We start from the raw sequence: 22,036 nt of genomic DNA on the forward strand, positions 1-22,036 counted from the left end.
ATGACAAGTGTGAACATATGGTAAACATTGACAAATATTTATTAATCATGTAAGGGATTAATAAAAAAAAAATGCATTGCTATACAATCATTGTATCTGCATCATTAAGTTTTTCTTTATCAGTGAATTGAGTGAGTGATTTTGTAATCACAGAAATTTCTTTTATTGCTTCATGCAAAAACAAATCATCACGAATATAGTATAAATGGCTTAAGCATTTATGAACTTAATTAATGTATCATTCAACAGTCAAATGATAAATAGTGTACAGCACACCTGTACAAGTCATTCTGATTTTTTTTTTCAAAAGAAATTCAGATTAATTTGAAACTTCTGTGGATAGTACTCTAAATTTTTTCACTTTTTTGAAACTTGGAACTCTGTTTTCTCGCCTTATCTCTATATATTCAGAAATTACCTGTGTACATTCTACTAAGTTTTTCTTTTTAAGTGGCATTTTCAGTGTTTCAGTTGCTTTACCTTGATACAAGCCTAATGTATATGCATACAAATGGAAAGAAGACCTTGTTGCTGCTCCGTTTCATTTCTTCAACGAACAAATAATTAAAAACTTTTCTACTGTATAGTTGTTTGCAAGCAATGAAATGTTCTTGTGATAAGTATGTACTTTAAAGGCCTTAAAGCAAGCAGCCTTTAAGTTGACAGTATCTCAACAATCGAACACTGTCTGATGAAGAATAATTACTTCACCAGCAATGTCAGATCAGCACTTGTTATTATCTTTACTTCCTTGTTCCTTCATAAATTTTTTTTTTTTTTTTTTTTGTAAATCAGAATATAATCTGACATCTGTATCACAATAGGACTGACTTTCCTAAAGTGGACACAAGAAGTAGTTCTGCTCAGTAGCTTCAAAAATCATTCCTGCTGGAATATCTTGAGGGAAAACATAGCTTCAAAAGTTTTCATTGTTCTTTCAAATGATGATACCATGTTGGAAATGACATTTTCACATTCTATATTAATTCCACTTTAGCAGAAAATCTCTTTTAAACTACAGTTTTAGATTCAGCATCCCTCTCACTTTTAATGCATAAGAAATGGATTGGAAATCTTTCATGGCATATCCAACAGAAAGCTGTTGTTCTGGTCTCTCTCTCTCTCTCTCTCTTCACCCCCTTACTAAAATGTTGTCATGTAGCCAAGGGCATCCTTCCTACTCTGACCAGTCCAAATTAAAATGACTCTCCTTCTTGAGCCCAGAATCATCACCTAAAATATATCATTAAATATCATGAATTAAATATAACCCTATAAGAAAATTAAAGTAATTACAATAATCCCTGTTCACTGCAATAATAAATAAATAAAGGTAGCATAAATTATTTTAAAATACTGATCTGTAATTGATTATTAAGATTAATATTTCATTCAGTAGTACATCAACTGAAAGTACTAGCAATAATTCTATTTTATAATCTCTGCTACCTTTTACAAGATAGCTCTAGATGTGAGGACTACTACTCCCTTTCATACTTTTGGCAGTGTTCACTGGATGCCAAAAGCTTGTAGAAAATATAATTAAATTAAAGTGGTATTCTTTTTAAAAAACATGATAAACAAACTTTCGATTCTTTTTAAACTGAAGTACACTACTTCATTTCCTTCCAGCATAGGCTAAAGCTGCACGCACAAACATTTTTTATTGAAAAATTGTTATGAGGCAAATTACGCATCATAAAAATAAATTAAGAAAGAAATGTGGTACTTACTGTAAAACTATATATGTTCTTCCACATATTGATGAACTTCTATCTATAAATAAGAACACAGAAAGCAGAATGGAGGGTAATTTTCCTTACTGTTCTTTTTTTCAAAGTAATATCACATCATGAGACATTGATATTAATCAAAGTAAAGGAGAAACATGGTCCTTCAAATATGAAAAGGAATGTATATATAATAATAAAATAACTCATTGCATGGCTTTTCTGATGGAATGACTTTACCTGTTTTAGGATACACTTATGCTGTTTGTAGTCCAAATTTGCCAGTCAGAAATAGATTCTGAAATTTGATCAAAAGAAGTCTTTAAAGTTCATATATTTTTGTAATAATATTGTGTTTCAAATGGAATTATGAGAAGTTGGCCTTAAAAAGTTTGGAGCAAGGCTTATTTTCCCGCTAGAATAAATCATGGCCGAGAAATTATTAGAAAGTAGGGTGTTTTTTTTTTCTTCTTCTTCTTTTAGTGTCATTCTGATGTATCATGTTATTTTTCTTCTTTAACCTCCTGAGTTATACTATTTAACTTACAGAAGTGCATTTTAATTCCAATTTCCAATATAATAGCCTCCTGAGTTATACAAATTAATTTGCAGAAATGCATTTTGTTAATTCCAATACAATAAATTAACAGGATAAAGTCTGCCACAGTTATTGTCAAAACAGCATAGCAAAAAGAGAGAGGGGGAAGTGTAATATGTTGCAGCTGAAAAACTTCATTCAGGAAGAGATTTCAAAAATCAACTGCAAATTTGAGATACTTATATAACAAATCTATATGCCTTAAAACTGTCAATGTAATTGCTGATTCCCCTCAACCAAGCAAAATAATCTCCCCTACCTTAAAATAGAGAACCACCAATTTCATATATCAATAAGAAAGTTGTATCACACTCGGGTTCTGAGGACATGCAAGAAATTAAATAAACAACTACACAACCTATTTATCTGTGTCAATTGCATGGGATAACCTCCTATACAGGATTCAGTTAAGGCTTAGGCAATGTTCAAAATGTTGTGAGAAAATGTTAGACTGAAAATTAGCACTTAACTACATGATATTTTGATATACTTCAAATAAAAATATGTTCAGTACATCTACACTGAAAGCAAATATTTGTGATATTATTAAGTTAATTTATTTATTTGTTTGAATTACTGTGGTTTCTTGGTGCAACAATAGTGATAGTTATGTTGTTCTAGTTCTTGTGCCTATTCAAGGCTGTTAACTGGAATATGGTGAACTCGATTTTTTCATAATCTGTTATTATCAAGCCAACCCCTATTATGCCAGTATTTATAAGTAGCAGTATTTTTATTTAATTGCTTTCATGAAGTTGAAAATGTGTTATATGATTACAATCACTCAGGATATATTAGAGTGTGATGTAGTGCTTTGTGTAGTGGTGTATAATGGAGTGAATGCCTTCCCATTTCATAATTTAGATATCCTTCTAAGCTAGGTTTGATAGTTAATATCTTTTGCTTAAGGCATTGTAGAGAGGCCTCTGTTTGGAGTAAGAGGACATGAGTAATATGCAAGTATCCAATAGTCAGTCTTGACTAAGACAATTTTTTGGGCTAAAGCATCAAACTATGAAATGATTCACTAAATGGACAAGTTAGTGCAATTGAATCATATTAGTACATAGTGAACCACCGAAGTAAGTGAAAAGGCATTGTTTTTGTTATATCTCATATTGTTAAAACCTTCACACAACGAGTTACCCTCCACACCATACTTTGCACATTTCTGAATTCTTATGCTCTCTTCCTCTCTGCAGCACTTCACAACAAAAAAAATTCAAATTGCAGAAAATAAACAAAAATACACTGATATTGTACTACCTCAAATAAGCAACACTTCACCAATGGCGAAGACTAATGTTACTTGTCCTCAGAAGATACCACCCACCCAGACGGCACCATTTCAAGGCTTACTGGCCTCTTTTCAATAACAAAATACTTCCCTTGTCCATTTAGTCAGTCTAGTTAAGTCAAATTCCTCTCTTTGAATGTCAAACTTTTTTGCCCAGTTTTCAATTTTCAGTTTGATTATGAAAAATTATTTTTGGTTTTGCTCTTGATAGAGATTTGCCAGTGGCGCTGCTTCTGTTGTAAATTACAGTTTTTTATTTTTTAGATGGCATACTGAATTGTCTTTGTAAGTTATTTGTTGTTGTTCAGTCTGCTGCTTCATTTCCTGGACAGTAAAATTCCATTACAAAGAATACAATTTTATCAAAAATAGTTCTAGGCCTTGGCTTCCCTCGTTATTAGTGCTTTGACAGTCTCATTTGAAAGAAACAGTTTTGACGAAACATTCAGTACAATGAATTTTTTCTAAGTTGACCTATGCCTGCAATGCTAGGTCTACAATAAAGAAAAGCTTTGTTAATAATTTATGAATGCCACTGTTGTAGTCCAAATTATAAATACAGCTATGGGAACATTTGTTTGAAAATAAAAATAAAAGTTTTAAAGGTCACTCTCCACTATACTTTGCACATTTCTGAATTCTTATGCTCTCTTCCTCTCTGCAGCACTTTACAACAAAAAAAATTCAAATTGAAGAAAATACACAAAAAGTAAAGTGCATATGTAACCATAATGAAAGAGGTCTCATGTTTTCATAATTTCAGGTCCTTTAGTATTAGTAAGGCTAAATGATGAAATGAAGCAAATTTTTTCTGCATCTGCATTTCTGCTAAAAATACAAAAATAAAAATAATAATAAAAATTAAAATAATGGAATATTCACACTATTCCCATCCTTACAAGCTAAACATACAGTTCTGCTTTAAACGTAGCCAGATTCACTGCCTCCACCACGTTGGGAGCCATGTTCAACACCATTGCCTATAGGTGAATTCCATGAGATCTAAACTTCTGCTGAGATTTTATTTTTGTATTCCTGCTTTGTCTCTCACCTATGAGGGAGAAGAGATCTTCCTCATTCATTTTAATCAATTCCTTCAATGCCTTATACACATTTCTTATTTTATTTTATTGGTAATGGCATACACAGCAGCGAAGTCAATAACAGCATATGATACACAGTTCAAGATAACAGAACAAAAAATGAAATAAATAAATGAATATAAAATAATCAACAGACATAAAAAGAGGGAAATGGAGAGGAGGGGGGGGAATTAAATAAAAAAAAAATAACGAGGTACAATAACAAGAATCCTGGAAACAGTCACTTCAGACAGCACTTCTGAACTGTCTAAACTGCTCTTGAAGGAAGTCAGCTCGCTTCTCAACATATCTAATTCAGTCCTATTTTCAATATTTATTAGTCTGTTAACAATGTTGTTCTTTCTCAGATTGGTTTTAAAAGTGTATTTCTTGAAGACATCCCTTTCTACAGACAGAATTAGATCTCCCCTTAGATGTCTAGTTATTAAAACTTTGCCATCCACACCTTCCAAGCCATTCTGCATATGTACATCATCTTGCACTCATTACTAATCTTGTTGCCCTTCTCTGAACCCTTTCCAAAAGTTCTATATCTTTTTTTTTTTAGGTGCAGTCTCCAATCAGGATATAATATTCCAAATGTGGTCTACTATTGCCTTGTAAAGAAAGATAATGCTATCCATCTCCCTACTAGCAAAGGCCAAACAAATCATAGAAATGACACCATTTTTAGCCCAGAAACATTCTCATAAACAGTTCACTCAATTGACAAAAAAAAAAAAAAAAAATGTCAGAATTAGTAATCAAATTCAGCTTAGTGCAATCTGAACCAACAAATTTTTGATTACACTAAAGCTGCATTTTTATAAAAATGCTGAAAATAATTTTACTCTCATATTACTGACTTTAAAGTCGATATAAGTAATATAAACTGGAAATTATTACTTCTATATATTAGAAACAAGCAAGTAGAGTTATCTGAAAATAAATTTTTTGAAATAGTTTCCTGCAATATTTGTTAAAACAAAATTTCATTAAAATGAAATTTTACTATATTTCTATAGGTTTTGGTATCCAGCACAGTTTAAGCCTTTCAGAAGCTCTCAGTTTGCCAAGTACATGTTCTGTTTTCCTAAGCAGAAACCAATCAGGATATAATATTGTATGTGTATGTGGTGCAGTAAGAATGCACCCTGATGGGGATCTTCTATTTTGATCTGCAACATAAAACCAGGTGATCTGCCACTCAAATTATGGATGCAATCTGTATGGAATTTCTGTTCACAGTCTAATCGAAACAATTCTTCAAATAGGCCTTGGTGGGTGGGAAAGTTATGACTCATACTAACTGCAATTGAATACACCAACAAAAAATTTTTTTATTAGTACTTATGAATAATAAAAATACTAATAAATAAATGGGCAAGATTTTAATAAAGCACAATGTGCAGATTAGACAGTATTATCTCAGTAAGCTTTGTACTTTCACAAGTAAATGCTTCTAAAAAAAATTCTTTCAAATCTGAACATGGTATTGTGTAAACTGAGGTATTTGTAACCCTGCATATTTTTGCCCATGCATACATATTTTATATAATATCTGGAGTAACTGCTTAGTTTTCTGTAAGTGTAGTAATTTTTATTTAAATAATCACTAAATCACCTAATCTATCAATATGGCAATATTGCACTCCTTACAACTATAGCATGTAATCTGCAACTGATGTGCTAAAGCTAGTAAATTACATCTGTTAAACCCACCTTAACCTGTGGCTGTGCAAGTATGGCTGGCTCAAGATCATAAATCAGACCACATTACTGAAATTAAATTATTTTGGTATGCAGACATATCAACATACCTAGCTGGCACCCCAAGTATCCGAATAAATTCAGCTCCAGACCATAAATACAATTTGTGCATAGTACTGAAGTTACACTACTTCAATATTTGTCCATTTTAGCTCCATTATCTAGCCTTCCCAAAGCAGAATATAGTTGTATATATTGACTTATTTTTTGATACTGCATATTTTAGGATTACTTTGCATGCCAAAAAAATAATAATAAATAAATAAAAATAAACTTTCTGCAAGGTATGGCAGTAATAAATATTACAAATCAAATGAGCTCAGATAACCTTTATTTAACACCAAAAAAAAAAAAAAAAAATCATCCTGTGACATAAATACAGTGGTGGAAAATCTGCCAATAAAATTCACGTTTATCTGGAATGATGAAAATAAAGTGTTACAAGCAAAATAATTTTAGGAAAATAATTTTATTTAACATAGAATATCAAAAAGATAATCCAATGATATAATACAAAAACATATGTTTTAATACTTTCGCAAAAAATTCAATTAACATATTCATTTAAGAAAAAACTGAAAAATATATGATTTACTAACTACAATTATATACAATGTTACAAAAAGTACAATTATTTGGTAAACCCAAATAACAGCCAACAATGAACATAATGAAAACCAAAATGCTGATAATAAAAATACCAACAGGATTAAAATGCCAAAAGGGTCAGAGCACCAAATCATTAAAATTCTGACTTTTCAAAATGCCAACAGCTTATAACAGGTTATAGTATGAAATGATTGCTGTTGCTTTTTTATTAATATTTTAGATAAAATTTCTGAAGAGTTTCATTAGTCATCATAAGGTAATAAGTCCAAGTTTTCACAACAAAAACTTGGTAACTATGATAATAATAATCAGTGTACTGCCAACTATTGTTTTTATCGTAGTAGAGTAAATTAATTTTTGCTCTTCCCCCCCCTTCAATTTCCCCCTCCTTACTTTTTTTTTTTATGGAGAATTTGAAATAAAAATATTTTAAAATCCTTGAAATTGAGACAGCGCCTAAAAAATTAATTTTAATTTATAAATGCTCTTGTTGCTGTCTTGATATTGGCTTTTACTCTTACTCTTGTTGTAAGCTTGATAGACTTTTTAATGCTCCCCCCCCCGCCAAATGCACAGCCATGAAACTGCCATTGTGGAATCCTCTAGCCTGAGAGAGAGAGATCTCCCGTACCATTTCCGTGGCAATGTTATCAATAACTACACTTCACAGACAGGTTCATCCCAAATCAGATATTCAACAACTTGATATTGATCTTTTACAACTGCCAAAAAAAAAAAAAAAAGCTGGAACACCAGAGAGAGAGAGACCCATTTCTGTTCATTCAACTTTACTTCCCATTTTTCTCATTCCTAATTGCTGTGCAGATCCACTGGCTGCCACGCACGCTCTCACTCTCCTCCACCACTGAAACATACAGCCTCACTAGTTAACAAGAAGCATTAGGAGTTTTTAAGAACTTTTTTTAATGCTTCAAAGATGGAAGAAGCTACACAAATACAAATACAATAAAAAGCATGCAAGTGTGCTCTATCATAGTTCTTACACAATGGGAAGACAATACAGAATTCATTTGGTTATACAATCAAGTCTTCATCATGATTTCCAGAAACAGTGTGCCTTTCTGCAGAATATTGGGAGGGGGGGGAGAGGGATCTGGACTCCTACTAAGGATTTATCCAACAGAATATCATCATGGACTGGGCCCTGGTACTGTGACACCACCTGATAATACACAACTGGATTTATTCTTAAGTTCAGAAAAACTAAAAGATTACCATGGGCTGATCAATTGGCATTTTAACCTGCAATATATATATTATATAGACTGTCGACATTCCCAGTGGCACTCTGACCAACTGGCATTTTGATATTTTCACCATTTTAGGTGTCACTGTTTTGAGTGTCAGCATTTTGACCAGGGGCAAGTGTGTGCTAAGTGAGTGCATGGCACTGATGTCACCCAAAGTGTAGCAAACACAGTGGCATAGCATTTGGCAGGTGCACAAATTTCTTTTCATTTCTAGAAAAGTTTTGGGTTTTTTGAATTCTGCAGAAAGAATACCAATATTTCATCTTTTCTGGATTGCAATAATTGCATGTAATTTTTCATTTTTTAATAAAAATATTAAATATTTGTTTAAAAAAAATGCTGTTTTTACAGTGTCAGCATATTGATGTATCAGAATTCTAACATGTCAGTATTTTGACACAGGGCAAGTGTGTACTAAGTGAGTGCATGGCACTGATGTCACCCAAAGTGTAGCAAATACTGTGGCATAGCATCTTGCAGGTGCACAAATTCTTTTTTATTTCTAGAAAAGTTTAGGGTTTTTTGAATTCTGCGGGAAGAATACCAATATTTCATCTTTTCTGGATTGCAATACCTATTGCATATAAATTTTTATTTTTTAATAAAAATATTAATATTTAAAAAATGCTGTTTTTACACTTGATTTTCAAAAAAATCCAAAAATTATTCTGATGAAAATTAAAAAAAAACAGTATTAGACAATAAAATAGTCTAATAGTCCTATTCATTACAAAATGCATGCAAAATTTTAAACATGCACATATATTTCTGTTTATTATAAGTAGAAATGCTTTTAAAAATGATTAAATATATATATATGCAACCCCCATATAACACGGTACTTCTACAACACAGTTTGAGAATTGCAGGAAATCTCACATAACACGGTATTTTTGAGCTTTTGTGCTGGGAAAATCCTGCTATTATGTTAGATATAATTTTCAGCATTTCCATTCCTTTTTTGTGAATCCCTGCTGTACACTCGCTAGTTGTTATCACCTTCATGGTTTGGTTTTTTTTTTTTTTTTTTTTGTTATTTTTAGGAGCATTAGCAACTAAAGCCATATTGCTCCGGAATATGCAGTGGTCATTCCCTGACCTTTCCGCATCCTCCGCATTTGGTGGTTACGGGCTCGAACCCCGGTCTAATCAAGAAGCGTGTGCTATGCACTGCTGCTCTTGCCCAACCTGGCTACGGAGGCACCATCACCTTCATGATATTTTGCCAAAGCACATTCTGGAGTTCACTACCATAAAACAATAAAAACAATTTTCAGTTTCTGATTTATTGGTCTTTTCTGTTAGTGTAATCTGTAATCTTTTCTGTTAGTGTAATCTGTAATCTTTTCTGTTAGTGTAATTATAAACGGGTAGTAAACTTGATCTTCTTGCATTTGCTATAGTACCAATACCTGGAATTCTATGGGTTTTCACGTTATTATTGTGAAATGTGTTTCCCCTTCCATGAAATATTCAATCACATAAAAAACATAAATAAATTTTCAGAAACTCATTACCCAGTATCTCACTTGTGCATGCTGTGTTCTTTGTTATTAATTGCTTATCATTTTTACTGTTTTAAATTTTACAACCAAAAAAAAAAAAAAAAAAAAAATCAGTGAACAGTTGTTGTTTTCGTTTTTAGGAGCATTAGCAACTAAGGCCATATTGCTCCGGGATATGCGGTGGTCATTCCCTGACCTTTCCGCATCTTCCGCATTTGGTGGTGACGGGCTCGAACCCCAGTCTAATCAAGAAGCATGTGATACGCACTACTGCTCCTTCCCACCTGGCTTCGGAGGTGCCCTCAGTGAACAGAAATATCAATTAGTATGTACATATTACAGTACGTATTAATTAAGCTATGTATGTAAGTGTGCATACATTTATTTTTATTTTGCTAACTGAAAAATATTCTTCCAATTTTCACGTATCATTTAACTTTCTTAATTGGTAAGGTGATAAAGTTAAATTTGTGCTTTATATCTTTAAAGCAGGTGGGGGAGGCTTCCACTGTATTTTGTTGGGAGATCCCCGGGCTTGTTTGAGACCACAAAAAATTGACTTTGAAGTGTGTAGTTTGCAACTTTTAAAGAGAGCAGAAGGTACATGAAATCTAGATGCTGCAAAAGAGATTGTGCTTAGCAGTGATGAAAAGGAAGAAAATTAAATGAACGTACTGACATATAAGTACAGTTTGTAAGACATTTGTTCAGTTATTACTATTTAAGCTAGTAAAAAGCTAGTTAAAAATTAAGTTTCCGATAGTTATAAAAAAAAATGGTGTATTTTTGTTAGCTTCTGGAACATAACCCTCCTTTTAGTACTGGTTCTTAGTCCCGTATAACATGGTTTCGCATTACACGAAATTTTGTAGGAACCAAACTACCACATTATACGAAGGTTACCTGTGTGTATACATATATATATATATATATATTCACTTTCATTTTCAAATAATTTTTTAAATTTTATTTCAAATTTGGTGCACTTCACAGTGCATCAAATTTGAAACTTATGTACTTCCTTCCCACAGAACCAGAGACATCTTTAATGAATATTATGTTTCATGTTCTTGTCTTTATTTATGTGAAAACAATAAATCTTTCAGAAACAACTTGTGCGAGAACTGATTTACTGTATAATTAGCTGGGTAGAAAAAAGGAAGTAGTAACCTTGAACTTTAAACAAAACACTTAATTTAAAACTTCACAGCAACATCGCACTTAAATTCCCACGGCACTCTAGATACCTCGAGACTGTCCCCTTCTGTTGAGGGTTCTGACCTAGAGGCATATTTCAGTAACAGATTTAAAATAAACATTAAGGCCAACAAATTAAAATCTAAATATTCAAATATTTACTTCTCATTTAAGGTTTCATTTATGCAAAACTTAATAGATATAATGCAGCATCCTGATAGTTATCCTGAAAGTGTAATAGTTAAATCCTTTAGAATTAAACTGAAACTTTCTGTATATAAAACTACAGATGGTATTAAACTTAATGTTGATAATGTAAGCAAATAAAATGCATCTAAACCAATATAGCAATTATATAATAATAGTCTTACAATTAGCTAAAAATAATAAGAATAAAAATTATCTGAACATCAGACCTTATCAAAACTTAATCCTTATACAGATTCTGTTAAATGCTTATATCATTAACTGTATAGGCAAGCTGGAAGAATTTAGGATTTATATGAACAATCTAGAATTTGATACTGTAGCCCTAACAGAAATGGTTGTACAATGAGATTACAGATAATGAAATCTAACCTGACAATTTTAGCATTCTTAGAAGAGACAAGGCAGGTAGAGTCAGTAGTGGTGTGGCCATACTATTTCACCAAAAACTGCAACTTACATTTAGAATTTTTGATAATGTTGAAGAATTTATGCTGAATTTTGAATTGGTTTTACCTGGTTTATTCTCACAGTGTTTTACTACCTCCACCAGTCTCTAAACAGGCACTTCATCTACTAGAAAAAGAAACAGCTCTATTCATCTCTTAGCCTAGTAACTCCAAGATAATATTTTTAGGAGATTTTAATGTTCAATATGACCCTCAGCAAAACCTTAATAATCTTTCTTCATTTAAAAATAACCTCCCACTGATATTAGAGAATATATCCTTCGGACTAAATCTGTTTACTGCAGGCCTGTTTACTGCCTACAAGAGAAGCCAGATTTTTAAACCTTGCATTCTGAAACACTGTTTTAAATGTTCTCTATGCTGATTGGCGTGTCAATTCAGATCATATGGCAATTAATTTGATGCTGAGTGCACAAATAAACCCTTGTAACTACTCTCAGTTCAAACCTGATAGAATAATGTTCCTTCTAATGCAATCTCAAAAGATAATGAAAGACTTCCAACTGGATAACTGAAGAAACAAAATTACTTGTAAAAAAAAAAAAAAAAAATCACATGCTAAATATAAATAGATTAAATGCAACTTCTATTACCAAAAATATTCTGATTTAAGGAAAAAGATAAAATCTCTGGTAAGTTATGCATATGAAAACTATTTTAATAAGATTCAAATTTCTGCTGTTCAGCCCTCTGATATATTAGGCCATTTTGGTCATATTGGAAAGGGTTTTTTTTTTTTTTTTTTTTTTTTATGAAACCCCCAAACAGTTATGTTATGTTATTTGGTTTTTAGGCGCATTAGCAACTAAGGCCATATTGCTCCGGGATATGCGGTGGTCATTCCCTGACCTTTCCGCAACCTCCGTATTTGGTGGTGACGGGCTCGAACCCCGGTCTAATCAAGAAGCGTGTGCTATGCACTGCTGCTCCTTCCCACCTGGCTACGGAGGCGCCTCAAACCCCCAAACACAAAAGGTATCAAAACCTATAGTACTTAGTACCATGCATGGGTTGAAGGAGAAGTAAGGGGGGGTAACGATCCTAATACAGTTCAAGACCCTACTATTACGCATTTTGAAAAATGATATCTGCCCTTTATTCTGACCAATGCATAAATAATGCCTCTACTGTTTATTGTGATATCAATTTTGACATATTAAGAAATTTCTATATAAATAATGATATTTTATTGACTGCTATTAACAATTTTCCACCAAATAAAAATGCAGGTCTGGATGGCATATCTATGATTTTCTGGAACAATACTTTATAGCCTAACAAAATCAGCTTGTATGTTTTATAATAATACTAAAACATTCATTAATTACCTATGTACAAAAAAGGGTGATAGGACAAATCCTAATTCATTTTGAACAGGCCAATTCATAAAGCTAATGTCCTGTCTAAGGTCACTGAATATGTTGTTTACATTCAAATAATGTTCCTTCTGTAGCTTTATTAAAAATAAGCCAGACAATATACGTTTGTTTGTTTGTTTGTTATTTGGTTTTTAGGAGCATTAGCAACTAAGACCATATTGCTCCGTGAATATGCGGTGGTCATTCCCTGACCTTTCTGCATCTGGTGGTGACGGGCTCGAACCCCGGCCTAATCAAGAAGTGTGTGCTACGCACTGCTGCTCCTTCCCAACTGGCTATGGAAACGCCTATATATGGCTTCACCACTGGCAGATCAATATCCACAAATTTACTTACAATAGAATTTGAAATGAAAATTGCAATTTACAAGGATAAACAATTAGATGTGGTGTATATTAATATATCAAAAAGCATTTGATTCAGTGGCACCTAACAGCCAAGAAAATAAACTTCAGCATATATAATAGTGGAAAGGAAAGTATTAAAATGGTTTGTTGACTTTCTTAATGAGAGATATTCCACAATTAAATACAACCAAATTTATTCTAATAGCCCCCATATAAAAAAGGGGTTCCCCGAGGCTCTGCCCTAGGTCCCCTACCATTTGGGATTTTTATTAATGATATCACAGTAACCATACATAATGTCAAATCAACTTTCCTATCTGATGATATTAAAATTTACAAGACTATTTCTGACTCTCAAGACTGCCTTCTTTGAAACAGCCATATGTGAAATTATGTGGTAGTTAAGGATAATGGTATGACAATGAACCCGGAAAAATGTTGTGTGGTCTCCTTTACTGATTATCATAAAAAAAAATCATAAATGAATATAACAACACAGTTGCCGGGCAACCTATTACTCACAGAAATGACATTATAGATTTGGGAATACAAATGTCCACAGAGGGATACTATAGAAACCATATCACACTTATAGCTGCAAAAGCTTCAGAAATATTTTGGCTTCTTAAAAGAAGAGCAAGTGTTAATGACTTCATATTTCTAATTAAGGTATATATCAAATGGACTTCCTGTACTGGAGTATGCAGTGGTGTGCTGGTAAATTTTTAACAACTGGCTTGCTAATAAAAAACAAGACGAAGATTATGTATATATATTTATTGTAATGTTTTACTGATTTACAACAATTTGGAATACAAATATTTCAAAAACAATAATAAAATATTAATTTTTTTATTTTAAGTCCATATAGCCAAAATTTCCATATAGACAAAATTAATGGGATGTTTGTTGGAAATAATATTCCTATAAAATTGCTAGTATAGATAATCCCTACACAGGCTGCTGCATAGTGAAGGGGCGGTGGGGAAAGGAAGCACAAAGGGTGCTGAAATAAGCACGCCTCGGCTGGATTTTCTGTGTGAACATTATACAAGTTTATTGTCCAAATGCCACTAACCATTATGGATTGAAGTACGTACCGCCCTACAGTTTATAGACATTGTCGGTTTAGCAACCGGGTAACAAAATTCATGAAAATTTAACATTTGGTTCACTTGAGCCAGCTCTAGTACACCATTGGGAGTATGCCTCTCAGGTTTGGTCTCCTGCTCCTAAGGGACATTACAAGAGAAAACATACAGAAACCTTCTATCCAATTCGTGGTATTTAGGGCAAATTTAAATTGAGGATAAAACTAACTTACGCCGGTGCAAATATTTTCACTTCTTAATGCTTCAGGCTAGATGCGATCTATTAGATTTAAGCTGTTGTTGTTATTTGGTTTTTAGCAACTAAGGCCATATTGCTCCTGGGATATGCGGTGGTCGTTCCCTGACCTTTCCGCATTCTCCGTATTTGGTGGTCACGGGCTTGAACCCCGGTCTAATCAAGAAGCATGTGCTATGCACTGCTGCTCCTGCCCACCTGGCTATGGAGGCACCATAGATTTAAGCATGTTCAAGGGATTTATCATGGGGCTTATTGATGCTCCAGAACACCTTAGTCTTATTAACTTTAGCTGCCCAGCTAGACCATTGAGAAATCATAACCTTTTCATACAAGTGTTAGTAAAACATTTGTATGAAAAGTTTAATACAGTTTCCCAAAAGTTACATAATTAATATTTTTTAAACAAATGTTTCTCTTTCCTTCTTTCATTTTTTTTTTTTTTTCCCTTTTCTTTCACTGATCTTAGTTTGGATGGGGACGCCTCACTTCTCAAGTTTAATAAAAAATAAAATAAAACATAAAAAAGATTAGTAACAGAATTGTGACCAGGAGCATCATTGAACCCTAAATTAATGAGAAACTGCTATCTGCCTATTAACACGTTGACTGCCAAGGCTTATTTGGGTAAACTGGTCTCCGATGTGAATTTGAGTTAGGCGTGTTAAATTATTAAAAACCCAAATTATAATATATATTCATCACCAAAACTTGTAAAAAAAGCTTATTGTTGTAAAAAAAAAAAAAAAAAAAAAAGCCTCGCTAATTATCTCGTAGTTGGCGTGTGTAATAGAAAATTCTTCATGGTAGCCAACTACGAGTTAACTCGATTAGATCAGACATGTTGAAACTTGCAGAATTCACTGTATATGAGTCAGTGCTGTGCATAAATCCACTGCAGTGACACAGACTTTGTCGTGTACGTTGTTACATTTTTTATAAAAAAAAAAAAAACGAACCTAAAACATGGATAAGAAGAGACCACTGACCGAAAAGAGCTTGAGCTCTATGCCAATGTGAGTGACTTGAAATTTTAGGAGCTTTTTCACGAGTCGTATGGTTCTGGTTCATAGATCGATCGGATCAAATGCTCTTGTATTATTCAGCGCTAAGAAAAACCATCAGATGGCCGAAAAATACTGCATTACATATTATAGAAATATATATGCATAATGCATATATCCTTTTCCGTCAAGTTACGGGTTTCTCTGAATTTCGGACATTTTATGATGGAACCTGTAACTTGATGGAAAAGTTACATTAAATCTTTAATTGGAGAAAAAATTCTATGTTCAGACTCAAAGAAGATTACGTCTGAATGTAAAATTCTTTATTTCGAATTTCAGTTGGCTATACCACCAACTGAAAAAAAAAAAAAAAACCACGCCCAACTAAGCAGCATCAAGTATGTACAAGAAATAACAAATGGTGCGGAACAAGCTATTATTGTCCAGTGTGCCAAGAGAAACTAGCTCTTTGTGTGAATAAAATATATATTTTTTGTGAATAAATTCTGTTTTTGACACCATGGTTGATTTTTCATTCTTATCCCAGAAGCCCACTATCCATCAGTTGCACATATTTGCTATGAATATACTCATAGCTGCGCCTGAAAGGCAAGTCATACCAGTCCGAGTTAACTCGTATGTGGCGTCCTGGGCCAGATCGCCAAATATGAATTAACTCATAGTCAGCAGTAAACATGTTAAATAAGCAAAGCTTATTTAATAGGTAGAACTAGCTGAACTGCTGTTTAAGAATGAAAAACAGGATAGTTTTGTTTTTTGACTATTGATATTATATAATAATATTTTTCAATATATATTCTATTTATTAGTAAAAAAACATAAGAGGAGTTTACCTCAATATAGTACGTAGAACACTTCCATATGATACCCTCCAGAAATTAAAACGGAAAAAACAAAAAAATTGACAACTTACCGGTACATTAGAGTAAAATATAAATAATTAAATAATCAATTTAACACAATTCAAATCAATTTAAAACAATTAAAAATCAAGTTAACGCAATTAAAAGAATCTAACAAAAATATTCAACAAAAATATTCAAAACGATTTTTGTGTTAAATTGATTATTTAATTATTTATATTTTACTCTAATGTACTGGTAAGTTGTCGATATTTTCGTTTTTTCTGTTTTAATTTCTGGAGGGTATCATACGGAAGTGTTCTACGTACTATATTGAGGTAAACTCTTCTTATTATTTTACTGATATTATTGACAACGTAGAACATATTGAGTATTACAGCTCTGAGTCATACTATCTAATATTCTAGTTATGTACATAGGTAACATCTGGACATAATCATTACCACATGTAAGGCCTTCTGGCTTGTTGGTGTGTAATTTATTTTTATTATTAATAAAAAAAATCAGATCCAGAAATTAATGATATTGAATAAAATGATATGTAAATAGATGTAAAAGACAGTATTACATCAAAATAGAAGTAACAATTTTTATGTATTTTTTAAAAATTATTTTATTTTTTTAAAAAAAATTGAAACTTTTTTAAAAATTCTGATTTGATTTTTAAAATAATTAACTCCAATACTGATCAACAAAGCCAAACTAAAAACAAATTAATATTTAAAAGAACTTTAATAAAGTTTAAAAATTTCACTGTTCAAAATTTCATGGAAACACTAGCTGCTCAGCCCAAACAGTGCTTATAAACTCAATAAGGAAAGCATTAACTACTAAGTTGACACAGTGCATAGAAGGAATAAGTCTGAAATATCTACATGTCAGAAAATACAGTCCAACATGAGTGTCCCTTAACTTGGAATAATATAGCACTGCTAGGAAGGAACAATACCAGATAAGTGGTGGAAAATGAAGGGTGGTTATAAACAGCCACTACTCTTAATATATAATCACGAGTGGATTGCCACAAGGCAAGGTTCAGATCATTTTCATCAATGGCATTAATAAGGTATTAGTTTCAAGTCAAAGTTAGAGAGAGTTGTTAACAACAATAACCAGGATATGCTACTTCAAGATCAGTTATTCATATAAGTCAGTTATCATGAAGTTATTCAGATAGTCTATAAAATGGCAATTCAAGTACATCACTGAAAAATGCAAGGTTATGCAAGTGGGTAATAAGAATTTGTTAACTAGAAAGCAACAACTTAAAAGCAGCTGAAGAGGAAAAAGACTTAGTGTTAATATGCAATCTGATACAAAATATTTTCAGCAGTGTAGACATGCTTCCAGGACATAAACATACAGGTTCTATCATGTACAGGAATTTTGCTTGTTGGAATAGCTTATTTCAGTATATAATGCAATGGAAAGAGCTACATTTAGATATAAATCTGGAAACCCCCCCCACCCCCACTTCAGGAATTATACTGTAACGAACAATAAAGAGGTACTATTATAAAAAAGGTATTCTTACTGGCTGGAGTACAGTTTCAGGGAAGAATTAAGGATGTTTTGTCACTAATGAGTGCAGCCAATGCATTTAGGGAGTCATTTAATCAATGTATTAATTACTTTTTATTAATCAATGCATTAATTTATGGATTCATATATATTAAATCACAATTTTCTGCAATTTCAATATACAGTGTACACCACTTATTGAGATCACAGATATTATCACTTTTTTGCCTTATTGCAGTTTATGCACGTTGACAATTGTGTTAATTAGCTAGGGCTTAAGGTCACACTAAAATAATACTCACCTCAAAATCCGTAATTAAAAATTTGAATTCATAGAGCACAAAAAGTAAAAAGAATTAAGATTAAACTATTTAAAAACATGCCCTAAGGAGAAAGTGCACAAAACTTTTTTCCAGGTTGTTGTCTATAAAAGAAGAATTCAGAATTGTGTATTAAAAACCAAGAGTCCCGACGTAAGGCTTTTGACATTATCATTATCAGTTGGTTATCGTGGTAATACATTCTTCTGTTACCACGATAACCAACTGATGATGATAATGTCGAAAGTCTTACATTGGGACTCGGTTTTAAATACACAACTCTGAATTCTTCTTTTATAGATGACAATCTGGGAAAAGGCTGTGCACTTCTTTCTCCTTAGGGCATGTTTTTAAATAGTTCAATCTTAATTATTTTTACTTGTCGGCTTCTACAAATTCAAATTTTTAATTACAGATTTTGAGGTGAGTACTGCGACAATAAGCCACTGTTAAGCAATTCAATAATAAAAAAGTTCATGCATGTGCAATGGAAGTGATTACATAATATCCTAATTTGTTCTTGTAACTCCAACACCCCCCACGTGTCTAGTTATGGCTGTTGCTTTTTACAGTTTGTATGGTTGTTGGTGTTGTTACTTCATGAAAGAAAGTACTGTATCTGCACTCCTACCAATCTGACTGTTTTACAGCAGAACATTAAAACCCTTTATTAATTCTTGATATTAATATTTTCTTTATTTGTTTTTACTAGCTTGTGTGGATTTCCAGAAACATGAAAGTTTCATTTTTATTGATGACATTCTCAACGAAATAGTGGACAATCATATTAGAGTTTTTTTTATATTGCTTGATTTCCAATTTTTTTTTCTGTCCACTTCTACACATTTCCCCACTGCATCAAGAAACTTATATTTGTTATTGTTATTTTTTTGGTTTTTAGGAGCATTAGCAATATTGCTCCAGGAATATGCGGCGGTCATTCCCTGATCTTTCCGCATCCTCTGTATTTGGTGGTGACGGGCTCAAACACCGGTCTAATCAAGAAGCGTGTGCTACGCACTGCTGCTCCTTTCCACCTGGCTATGGAGACGCCCCATCAAGAAACAACATCACAATAAGCAGCATCCCCTATATTAAAAATATGGTCAGAATCTATGGAACACAATGATGTTAAATGGGCAATGATTTTCAAAGATTGCCTTAAAAAACAGAAACAATTTATTTGATGTATATCCATTTTTTCTTGATGATATACACAGCTTGTTAGCTAATATTGTGTAAAAGGGGAAGAACTTCAAATACAAGCTATAATCCCACTGTATAAAGCAATTTCAAGACCCACTTGGAATAGTGTGTTTGAGTATAGAGACCACACCTAAAAAAAAGGCATTAAGCTTCTTGAATGGGACATTTGGACCTTTTATGGCAAAAGAGCATTCACACAAGGAAAGACTTTGAAAATGTAAACTACAGAGCTTGGTAACTAGACACCTTAGAGAAAACCTGATTGAGGTTTTCTGAGAGGAGAATGTAAAATGTAATTTTCACTAAGAGGAGAATGTAAAATGAATGAGGGTTAAATTTCCACTGTTATAAATGATTCCAGAACTAGGGGCCACAGATTTAAATTATGGAGGGAAGAAGTTCAGATTGGATTGCAGGAAGTTTTTTTTAGCCAGCAAGTTGTTAATACTTAAATAAGTTACCTTCATGGATGGTTGATGCTATTGGGTTAGGAAAATTCAAAGGTCAGCTGGATAGATACCAATATGAGGAGAGAATCAAATAGCTCTTTTCTTTTATTTTATTATTTATTTATTTTTTTGGCTCATGCAAAAGCTCAGGCTTCCTTGCACCCATATGGCTAATACTATTTCCTTGCAAAATGATGTTCAGTTAAAATTAACAAACAGAGACAGTGATTTTGGACTGTGACTGATAGAAATTCTTATAGCTCGTTAGCTAATGTAGTTTTAAAAGTGATATCATTTCTTGGTTCAACACATTTGCGTGAATCATCAAAACAAAAACATTCTATATTTTATACAGTTTCCAAAATTTTAGAAATAGAGTGTCAGACTCATTAATTTAATAAATAATGCTTCACAAAATGTAATCCTTATATTTTGATGCCATTAATCTTTATTTTGTGCATAAAAATGTTAATTTTTTTAAAATAAAATGTTTTATTGTTCAGAAAGGTATAAAATATTAAAGATTTGTGATTTTTAAAAATGAACCCTAAATAGTTATACTTACAAGCTGCTTACAATTAGAGTTTCCACTTTTGGCAAAAAAAAAAAAAAGTTGCAGATATTTAAAACTTTGCATAAAAAAATACTTACCTGTTTTCTGGCAAAAAGTAAAAATACATTTATATAATTATTTTTATGATTACTATGTTAAAACTACGTTTGCATTCAGTTTCCAAATTTCTAACAGTTCAGCGAATAAAAGTAGGAAATTCCTTCTGTAATATTATAAATGAAAAGTAGATCTTGAGTGCTCTAAGGTTGGAAATCCCTGATTTAAGCAAGAAATGAAAATTAAATGCTTTTCTTTCCTGCAAACTTGCCTGTACTTGGTAGTATCTTAAATCTCAAATTCAAATGGCCAAAACAGATTCAAAGAAAAAATGATTTAATTTTTTTACATCTTTATAGTTTTGCTTAATATTTAGCATTTATATAAGAGATGCTTTAGATAGTCAGTATCAAATAAATGTAGAACTGTACTGATTATGAATTATCTATTCATCAAATAGGACAAAAGGAAAGAAAACATATGACAGAAAATAAGCCCATCCATTTTCAAGGTTTATAAATTTGAGGATAAACAGTTGCAGAATTCCTTCTCAGAAAGGACAAAGCAGAGATAGAGGAAAGGAGCAAGTAAAAAAAAAAAAAAAAAATGGTAGTAAAAGAGTAGCATATATCATGAAGGGTAATCTGTGATAAGCTCACTCACCTTCCTCGACCCAGATAAATTTATTCATGTAACTAAGTGTTCTTCTAATGGGGAATACTAAAATTCAACGACCTGGAGCTGACTATTGATATTTTAACCAGATAAGGGGGAGAAAGTTGATGTGCATAGGCACCAAAGGAGGAGGGAATCAGGGAGTCATCTGTAGTACAAAAGATTCCAACACAAAATGCAGTCTGCCAGGGGGAAAAGTTGATGACGTTATAGAGCAGATATCATCCTTTAAGGGCATAAAAGGTGATATTGTTGTACACGTTGGTATTAATGATATTAAGAGTACGAGAAGGGCAGAATTACTAAACAAGTACAGGTCACTGTTGAAAAAAAAGCCATGAATTAGAGTTGAATTTGAAAGTGTCTGCAATTCTGCCCAGACATGATAGGAGGGAGCATATGATGAGAGCCTTGTCGATCAATTCAGCCCTGGAGAGATTGTGCAAGGCTCAAGGGGTAAAATTTTTCTCAGCCTGGTTTGTGCTTTTTAACAGGAGAGACTGCTTCTACAGGGATGGGATACACTTAAATAGAAACAGTGCAAGAATATTTGCT

General features: G+C 32.5%; 1 protein-coding gene across 5 annotated transcripts in view; it reads right to left on the minus strand.

The window, feature by feature from the left end:
- Positions 1-962: 962 nt before the first annotated feature.
- The window catches only part of LOC150089228 (lipid transport auxiliary protein 1), a 199,454-nt gene continuing 178,380 nt past the window's right edge, over positions 963-22,036 (minus strand). For 3 of the 5 annotated variants that reach the window (XR_016548109.1, XR_016548108.1, XR_016548110.1), the window contains exon 10: positions 963-1,233. The gene's annotated coding sequence lies outside the window, so the exon portion shown is untranslated. Of the gene's footprint in view, positions 1,234-1,760; positions 1,777-5,857; positions 6,017-22,036 lie in introns of those variants that run through there. The other 2 variants (XR_016548112.1, XR_016548111.1) reach the window with 2 other exon arrangements.

This window comes from Mastigoproctus giganteus, chromosome 2 (genome assembly GCF_048544385.1).
Source record: "Mastigoproctus giganteus isolate SK-2022 chromosome 2, ASM4854438v1, whole genome shotgun sequence".
NCBI lineage: Eukaryota > Metazoa > Arthropoda > Arachnida > Uropygi > Thelyphonidae > Mastigoproctus > Mastigoproctus giganteus.